Genomic DNA, 10,206 nt, shown 5'->3' on the forward strand with positions numbered 1-10,206 from the left:
GAGACATCGTCAATCTCTTCCTCAGCGGTGTCACAACCCCTTCTAGGTTCTTCAGCATGAATTGGCAATCAATAAATTGTGATTTTGAGGGGAAAAAACAAGGCAGAAACTCCCAAACTACAGCTTCAACCCTCCCCAACATAGGGGAATCCCCTGCACATGAAAACGAGGCTGTTTCCCGATTCCACCCGGGGAAAGCCGAGGAATGCCGAGGCACATGTAAATTGAGTCAGTGGGGGTGGCTGAACGTCCTCAACACAGGAAATCACCAGGGGTGGCTGATCGGGTTGGAAGGGTATATGTCTGATGTATGAAATGTTCTAGACATCTAAGTACAAGACTTTAAAAGCAATTGTAAACTAGAGTATGTTAGGGCCCCCTAGCAACTTGTTCCTGGGGATAGCAGGCATTTTTACCTTTGCCAGAATGGCTAAGGTTATGTTTTGGGTGTGTTTGTGTGTCCGTGTGTGTGTGTGTTAACAGCATAACTGGAGATGCCTTGGTTGGATCCTGATGATATTTGGTAGGTGGGTAGGGATTGGGGAAACGAAGGTCAAGTTCGATAATGGGGCCCTTAGTTTAGAGTTGAGTTGCATTTGTTTATCTTATTCAATATGGAAGATTGCAGTTCTGAAACAGTCCTGTATAGTAATTGATTCTCTCAAGGAGCTGATAAAAGCTCCTTGATTCTCTCAGTGGTTATTGTAATTTAATGCTGTAGGGGCACTACTTATTGTACTGTGCCAAGCAATGTTAGGGAAATCTACTTTCTGCAGGTCTGTCTTGTTATAAAATAAAATGAAATGAGTAACGCATTTGTCTACAGACATCATTCTGCATAACAAACCTGGTTTATTTGGCAAAGGTATGTGTTCGTGGAACTCTAGTTGTTAACTACATTGATATAAACAGCAACATCTCAATACTGGAAATGGCTGAAGCAAGTCTATCTTCATGCAAGCCATCACAGACAGTGATTGATATCAATACATTGTTATCTTTGACTTTGAAGGTAACATAATGAAAATTGATTTTCAACATCACCGAAGCTGTTCCTGTGTGCTTGCGCAAAACTAAGGACTTAAGTTAAGGCTCACAGTTGTAAACATGTATCACCTGAATCAATGTAGATGACAGGTGACAGCTGGCAAGTGATGTCTCTTACCTTTGCAACCATTAATTCTTAATTTGCTCATGTTTTAGAGGAAAATTTGACAAGACAGAAAAAAATTGCTCGCATAAAAATTTCATGTCGTGGATGCCCTCACAGGGTTAGATGCAGAAATACCAATGATTGAAAAAAACTAAATGATAAAAAACATCAGGAACTTGTCAACTTTCATCAGTAATGTTGCCTAAAGTTGCCAAGCATTAGTAACTCCACATGCAACATTTAAAAATATAGCTTTAAAGAGCTTTAGTGCATATACTTATCTGTGGGCAAGAAAGACCAGGATACCAACAGAACATGACCATGGCATAAAGAGCCTTTTAACAACAGAATAATGATGAAAAAAGTAGCCTGGTTAAATCTTCTTTATATTCACCTTTTTGAGAAATCACAGATGTAGTCTACCTACATATTTAACAGGAAACAAATGACAGTTATTTCATATTTAGTCACGAACTCCCTTACCCCACCATGAGTAACAATCAATACATGGCAGACAACATTGAGAAATATTACAGAACATGCCCTACCAGACCCCCTGTCATCATTATAAACCTGTTATCAAGCATCTAATCCCACAAAGGTCCCATGACTTATGTTGGTATATGTGGCTGTTGATGATTGTTGATGAAAAATTGATTTTCTTGCTAAATAAGGGGATATGAGGAATACTAAGTCTTTGAATTTGGTGCTGCCTAAATGAAATATTCCTTAAAAAATTAGGACCTTCCACAGAAATTAACGAGTACATGTATATGACACCAATAAGAAAATCCTGGGATCGCTCAAAGACTATCATACATGAAAAATGCAAACAAATTTCTTCCAGTCAAATGTTACCAAAAAAAAAGACAGAAAGATAAGAGTTTGCAGAGTGTGAAACATTCTACATTTGCTTGCAAATATTACAAGTTCTGTTTGCTGTTGGTGTCTTCAGTATGTAATTGCATTATACAGGGCTCGAAATACCACATGCATATGCAAGTTTGTGCATGTAAAATTGGTGTGGTGCAAGTAAGTTTGGACCAAACTTGCACCAGTGCAAGTTACTTTTATCCACTAATACCTGACTTTAGAAAAAGCTTACACACACCAAGAATATTGTCTGCCATTGAAAGGTAAAAGAAAACAACACTGAATAAAAAAATAGCCTAAATTTGTTATTTCTAAACTTGGTTAGACATCCAGGTAAACAAAATTTGAAGACAATTCCATCTCTATAATGCTAATAATTCCTATGGTGTTGTCTTACCTTGATTTGCATATGAGTAAAGACATTTTGCATACAATTTAGTGACTTTGATATGATCAACTGGATTTTCCAGTTATATGTGTTTGTATTGAGTTGTTCTAGCGATGGTTAAGAATAGTGATGGAAGTCACTCGAAGAGTCCAGAAGAAATCTATTGATCTTATCAAGTTGTAGACATTGAATTGTCTTAAATTAAGCCTAAATTCACATTTGTTGTACAATTTGAAATCCAAAATAAAATACGCTGTGGAAAACAAATATCCAAACATGTGGTCTTTATGTATCCCCATATATTTGCAAATTTTCAGAAGAAGAATAAAGGGTTAACAGTTCACTATTTTGGGTTGTGCAAGTAAGTTTCTTTTGGTGCAAGTTACCTTTGGCTTAACTTGCACTGGTGCAAGTTGACTGAAAAGTGTATTTCGAGCCCTGATTATAGTTTCTGCATATCATGACGGTGACATGTCTTTGTTGAAGTGCAAAACATTATAATCAATACAAAGACAAATTCAGAGAGGTTCAATGGCTCACATAAACCTTTACAAACCATGACAAGTCTGAGAACACTCTTTAAATTTGTATCTGGCTTGGCCAGATACTGGTAAGTTAAAATCTGAGTACAATTGAATCAGTTTAATTGCCAACATTATTTATCAACACCTCAGTCCCACAGGAACCCTACGTGAGAGACTATTGGTGAAATGAATGCATTTTTCAAATTGGTAATCACTTTAACCTTGATGTACATGTAACAACTGCTTAATCCTGTAAGCTGAAGTAAAAAAGTGCTGTGGTGGAGACCAGTCATTTGTTTCTATTAGCAGGTGGCTTGGTTAGGTTATATCAATTTGGGATACAGTGTACACTGTAGATTTGTACCTGCCTTTCTCAAGACACACAGCACTGATGATACAGAGGACTGTTTTAGACCTGCACCTGATCACCGACGTAAGAAGAAGGTTAACTAAATCCTGTATAATCTAACTTATGTTAATTTGTAGCACTTAAGGATGACTGTGACTGTGAACATTGAATGTGTGATGATTTGTTTTGAGGAGTTATGATGCCAGGGTACAATTTATACAGAGCAGAGATAGGCAGCCCTTCAAATGCACAAAGGTTGGGAAAAAGATACCATCACTGCAGGTAATCATAAAGGCTTAAATGATACCTCATGCCTGGATGACAGCATAGCATGCAGAAAAAATGAACTTAAAGCATTTTTTGCTCCATTTCATTTGAATGATGTCATATCAAATCAAAATACAGGATCACTCCTGTCTAAACTGCACTTCAAACGCACCATTATCAACCACTGCAATCTATAATTAGCCAGGTTTGTAGTGCCTCAGGAGGGACGCGTTGCCGCGTAGTGCAATTACTGCATGCCGTTCATGTCATGTGTTGGAGGAAGCGTCCCTCTGGTCATTTTCATATCAAACATTGAACCACAGGAGAAATACATCAGTGAGTGGCACTGTCTTTGCTCCCGACTTTTGACAGGTTTGCATTTGCTGATTACTTTATCTCAGTAGGAAACCACTTAAAGGGATTGTTCAAGACTGATGGCGCAAGGACAGAAAGGTGAAACCATTAAAGACCTTCAAATGCCAGAAAGTTCTCACAAGACACAGCTGTTATTGAATCTTGTATTTTCAAAGTATTTTACATACGATCTTTTAGTTACAGTTTTGAAAATAATGGCATACAGGTTGTCCAACACTTAATTCCACCTATAGTTCTTACATTTTTGCTCTCGTTCCAGTAAGAAGAAACTCACACAATCATGTTGTTGCAAGATATTGATGGATTATTCTGATCACATAATATACCTTGGCAGCCTGCAAGCAGCTCATAAGGGGAATAGCAGGGTAACTCGATATGCAAAGTACCTATCATCTTAGGAACAAAATAATAAAAGCTTGTTCATTGATGTATGAACCTCAAAAAAAGATAAAGGTTTCATTCCCAAAGAGAATTTTGCCCAATGGAAGAAGAGAAATGAAATGAAAGTTAGTTTAGGTCCTCATCCACATTCAAAACAGACTAAAACAGTACTGTACAACATGTACATGTAACTGTATACCTTTAAGGCAATGTTATAAAAATCCTAGGATGTGAAAGATGCAAATTGTTTCAATGACTCAGTACACGTGTATCCTTCCTGCAATTAAAATCTAAATTACTATACTAGGTACTGTGCACAAAGTAATTGAAAACTTCAAACATCAACTATTTTATGGACATCTGCCTCTCTCATTGTTTACTGTATTTAAGGTATGGCAGCTGAAATTCACTTGTAAGTACCTACAGATCGTGTGCATTTTACATGTATTTTTTATGGACAGTGGCTGATAGAGTAATGTAATACGAATTACCATTTTTGCATAGTCAAAGTGATACTGAGTTTCTAGAAGGCTAGCAGCACTTAGGACAAACCCATCTATTTTACAGCGCATTAAATTGTTGTCAGTGTAAAAAATTACTGCAGCTTTGAATCCATTTACTGATCTATGCAATGCGAATATGTCTCACTTAAGCCACAGTAATTCATTCAATTGTTTCATAGAATAGCCCATTTTAAAAATTGATGAAAAAAAAAGTGAAATCAGAGTTCAATGGCTTCAAAGTAATTTTTACATCTTTCTGAAGCGTCAAAACTGCCCCATGCTGCTGCTTTAGCTCATTAAGTCATTTACAGCTGCTGTTCCAAGCCATTTTCTCTGAGCACAGCAGTAAATACTTTTAAGCCACACAATAATCCTATATGTATGGCCATGGGGCTATTCCAATCACAATTTTTAAGCATGGTCATTAACATTAACATAGCAATTCCCTCTTGTCTTTAAGGGAAGAACTAGAAACATTTCTTGACCTCCCTGCAGTTGTAGAACATCCCGGTTATGACACAATTAATCTTATACGGAGGCCAGAATTACCATTTCCATCAATCATAAATTGGCTGACAAAACACTTGCAAGAAAACATCTCAGTGTGCCCGAGGGAGTTCCTTGCTGAGAAAATGCCCCAATGATATCTGAAAAACCATCAAGATATGAGGCATGCTCATCTTGTGCTCATCGGCTCATATTATCACATCATCTATCTACACATTTATGAGGTAATTAGTCAAATGGCTCAAGGCACATTCCCATTTTATTGACAGCTGTCTGCAAAGAAAAAGGGCCATCTCTGGTCAGTACCATGATCACTATCATTATCTATTTTGTGTCAATTAAATTGCATACAATTCAAATTTAAAACCAATTAGTCATTCTTATTTGCTTAATATAGAATTTACTAGAAAGCACAACCCTATATTGGCCAAATTATTGTAACTTCAGACAAACTAAACAACTCTTTGCTATCACATTTTCTTTCATGTGGAAATGCTTTATGTATTTCTTCATTCTACTTAATGATTGATTTCATTATTTAAGAGGTGGGAATGCAGTATTTGAATTTGAAGCATTTTTCAAGAACATTGAAATAGTAAAGCGAGTAAAATGTACTCTACATCAAACAGCACAAGATTGTTGCATTTCACAAGTTCACCATACAAATTGAGATCAGGAAACAGCTACAAACAGTTAACTACTTTGGTTGAAAGCTTCACTTAATCCCATTCATAGATCAAATGAGGAAAGAGAGAACACATCTGATTCTGCTAGAAACTATCACCACTAAACAGGTAATGATGATTTGTAAGCCGCTGCCATTGACTAAATGTACCTGCCCATAATAATGTGACTGCAGTGGAAGAGTAATCACATTTAGAGATGATTTCCGCAGACTGTAATTGCCCTCTTATGATATCAGCTCAGGACTGCACCTCAGTCGAGGCTGGGAAAGAGCGCATTTTCCTCTGTTTGGACTTCTTCCATTACCAGTTTTGGCCAGCTACAATCGCTTAATGTTAGTGTAATGCTCTAATAAATCCCTAAGGAAAATTGGAAAGTACTTTAGTCACATCAACTACAAAATGTTGGATTTAATCCATAACGATCCATCAATGTTAACAGGATTCCAGCTAGCTTTTTCTGACACAGGACATGTGAAGGTGACTGACCTCAGCCATTTTACTCGCAAGAAATATCGTATTAAAAGATGACCCAAATATTCCTTTAGACGTCCATCAAATGAAGACAGAGTCAAATCCATCACTTATTTCTTAGATTAAGCCTATGTAGGAGGAGAGAAATGCATTTACAGCTGGAAAGGAATGAGATTTTCTTCGCCTTTCACACTCGAATTGACCCCCATCCTGGGTCGAGAAGAGCCTGCCTCTGAAGCCATCTCTTTTCATCTGGGACAGTCTTTTGAACTCCTGGGCGAATGCTTCAAACTTTGCTTTTCTCTGAACAATTGAGTTGGCCTGCCTTTTTTGAAGTGCTCCTGGTGACTCCGCTGCCCCTAATTCCCACCTCAAACACCAACGCAGCCAGAGGCACCCTGCAGTCCATCTCCCTTTCAAAGAGATTATATTCATAGATGCCAAAGGGCAGCCAGGATGCTGGACTCTGGTGGATTTAGTCATTTACATCTGAGTATATCTTTTGTAAATTCCTCCTCACTTCTGCCTGCCCTCTTTTTGCTACTCGCTATCACAAAATATTGAACGCAACAGAGCTGCCGTATAATGGATACATTAGACAAGAGAAATAGTATGCCCTTAAGGTTCTTTGAACAATTATGAAACCACCTTTTCTTGAGCTGCTTTTAGTACTATAGATGACCTTCCCAACCCTAAACCTGGGGTAGGCAGAAATGATCTCAAAGGTCCACACTTTGAGCAGTTTGCTTAAAACATGTGCTACAAAGTACCTAATGCCATAAAGACATGACTACCAGGTTTACAGCTTACCTAAGTCCATCCATCATAAACACAACACCTGAACTCTGTGTTTTCTTTTTCAAAAACTGCCACTGCTAGAGATAGAAAGAGTCTAGGAAACTCAAAGATTTGTCCAAATTACATACATCAAATGTACTGATGCTATGTATGATTGTAAAAAAGTGGTTTCCCTTCATGTAAATAAGCAAAAAAATGTCTTAACTAATAAATGGCTTAAGCTTTCCTAATCTTTGGAACCACCACATTAAAATAAACTGTACTTCTTTGCCATTGATTGCCTTGCATTGGTATAATAGTGCCATTGATGATTGATTAGCCAGCATGGCTATTGTTGGGTTGTCTCAGATCCCCATCTTCACTTGTGGCTTTCTGGTCAGAAGGCAACTACTTGGAGGTTAACACAAAGGGTCCAAAACAAAACAAAATGACAGGTACAATCACATTTGGAATATTCATTTCAAATTCTTCTCCTGGAGAACTAACAGGTAACCATAATAATACATTGCATATTTAGTGGTAGTTAAGATAATATGAAGGAAGCAATTACCCAGATATATTCATGATGGACTCCTTATTCATAACCTTTCAGCAGATAGAACATTGTGTATGTATTTATGTTCCTGTCAGGTGAACCCAGGGCTGTTTTCAAAACTTTGATTGTCACCTCTAAACAAAAGAAAGTTCTGCTGAGCTGTAGAGCCTTTATTTTTCTTTCATCCAATGAAAAACTTGTTTTCTTAAAACTTCTGGGGATGCGGAAAAGAAATAAACTTTGTGTCCAATCTATGTTAAAAGCATTGATGCTAACCAAAATGCTTTCATTTCAAAACAACATGAGCACTTGTGAGACCATCCCCAATCCTGATGCCAGCTGATCTGGAAAAAAGGTGACTACTGAAATTTCATGTAGAGTGCTTCTGATCAAAAGAGGCAGGAGAGCAAACTCAATTTTTCCGCCATGCTGAGAAGGTGACCCCGTGCAAGGGGTAGCCATAGGGGAGTCAACAGCCTCTATTTCCTTCATTTCCACCATTTGATCCACAAATTGACCTTTTGACTGGGCAAGGACAAAAGGGACATACTATTTTTTTCATTATATATTCCTCTTTTGAAGTTTGGTCTCTTAAGGGACACAAAAAATAGGTCAATAAAATGAAGAAGTAGCAAATTCACATTAGATTTTGATTGACATTTCATGTATAATGTATTTGAACTTGCCAAGGACAAGCAACATAGTATAGCAGCTTCATACATATCAACATATACATCTATTCTTTTACTTGAATGATAAGTTGCAAACCATACGTTCAATGATTTTGTAATAAGGTTTAAGGTAGATTAAAAAAAAGTGCACATATAATTACATCATTCTACGATGTTACATGTAGGTGCGATAAAAAGGAAGACATTGTGCAACAAGTAAACTCATAGACCGGTTGTGCATGCAGCTGACATGCTGAAAACAGTTGGAAATTAGTTATGATAAGGGAAGCAAGCACACCACAAGGCGCACATCCTGTTGTCGTCACCTCCGCTGCCAGATGGAGAGGCTAGGCTTGCTATTTATGACTCAAGGCTCTACATCCGCTGAATCGCACAACCAAATATGGGCATTTCCAGCCAGCTCTACACACCAAACCAAAGGAAACAATTTTATAAATACATTTAAGCATGCACCAATTTCTTTAATGTCTGTCCAAAAAAAAACTGTACAACAAGGTAGGACATTTTTTACACACTTCAAATAAAACATTCCCACCTGAAGGGATTTTTCTGTCATGTGGCTTCTGCATGTGTACAGTCAGCCAATAACCTCTTTGTTGAATCCCAAAGTGACTAAAGTGTGGAACGCCGGAAGTTTGGAGTACTTTCCCTGAAAGAGTGTTTCAGTTCCTGAGATTGAAAACCTGAGGGTCCAGTGGGCCATACTGTGTGACTTGGTGGCCAAGAGCCCGCTAGGCATGCAGTTCTGGCCGCATCATCCGTTATGCACTAGAGAGCTCTGGGACAAGGACACCCTCATCTCTCTCCTCACACCTTGCCTCTGGCTTCCTGGAGGGATCTGGTTGTCAAAGGCAATTATCATCATGCTACTTTTGTTTGAGCGGTAAAGCCACACAGATTCATTTTTACGTGTGTTTGTTTTCACTTTTCGATTGACTTGACAGGAAGGTGCTATGTACCAACACCATGGGTATAGAGTTGTGTTTTTCCATAAATCCACTACTACTTGAACAAGACGTATTCAGGAAGATATCATAAAATTGTATGCTAGGATTCAGAATCCCCACCTTGCAATCCATGGAGATTGCTAGAACCAGTATAGCCAACTGATTACAGGCACTAATCAATTATGCTTAGTCAAATCTTGTAGTCCTGTGTTCAGTGCACTACTGAGATTCACATTCCGTGCATGTCAAACTGTACACTGCACTAATTGAAAAGAGCAAGGGTACACCCCGGTGTGTGTTGGCCAAATTGTTCAACATGCATGATCAGTTGCAGAGAGAGCAGCAGGAGAGAGTAACCTTTGCAGGTAGTCAAATGCTTACAGAATACTAGTAGCAAGAAACTTGTATTAACAAGGCTATTTGGAGCATGGGCTTTACAGGACAGGATTACTAGAAGGGTTTTACCAAAATCAAGATAACATGAACACATTTATTATATACATTCAGTTTATTAAGTTTATTGAGATTCCCTTTAGCATGAAGTTTTTCTACATGGAAAACCCCCTGCCTCTTTGAGTACAAAAGCGAAGGCTTACAGAATCCTACCTTAGGAGCATTCCACTAGCAGACCAGTTCTGCTAGCAACAGCTTCTGGTCCAAAGGCAGTGTTCAAAACCACCAGGCTACCAAAGTTTTTGTTTTTACTTTTTTTATTCTTTATCTCAGGTATAAAAAACCCATAGGTACACAAAAGATC

The 10,206-nt window shown here is 38.0% G+C and overlaps 1 long non-coding RNA gene across 2 annotated transcripts in view; it reads right to left on the reverse strand.

Annotated features, from left to right (window-relative positions):
• LOC118414984 overlaps nt 1-10,206 on the reverse strand; it is an 87,048-nt gene that overhangs the window by 13,737 nt on the left and 63,105 nt on the right. The window lies entirely within an intron of this gene.

This window comes from Branchiostoma floridae, chromosome 4 (genome assembly GCF_000003815.2).
Source record: "Branchiostoma floridae strain S238N-H82 chromosome 4, Bfl_VNyyK, whole genome shotgun sequence".
NCBI lineage: Eukaryota > Metazoa > Chordata > Leptocardii > Amphioxiformes > Branchiostomatidae > Branchiostoma > Branchiostoma floridae.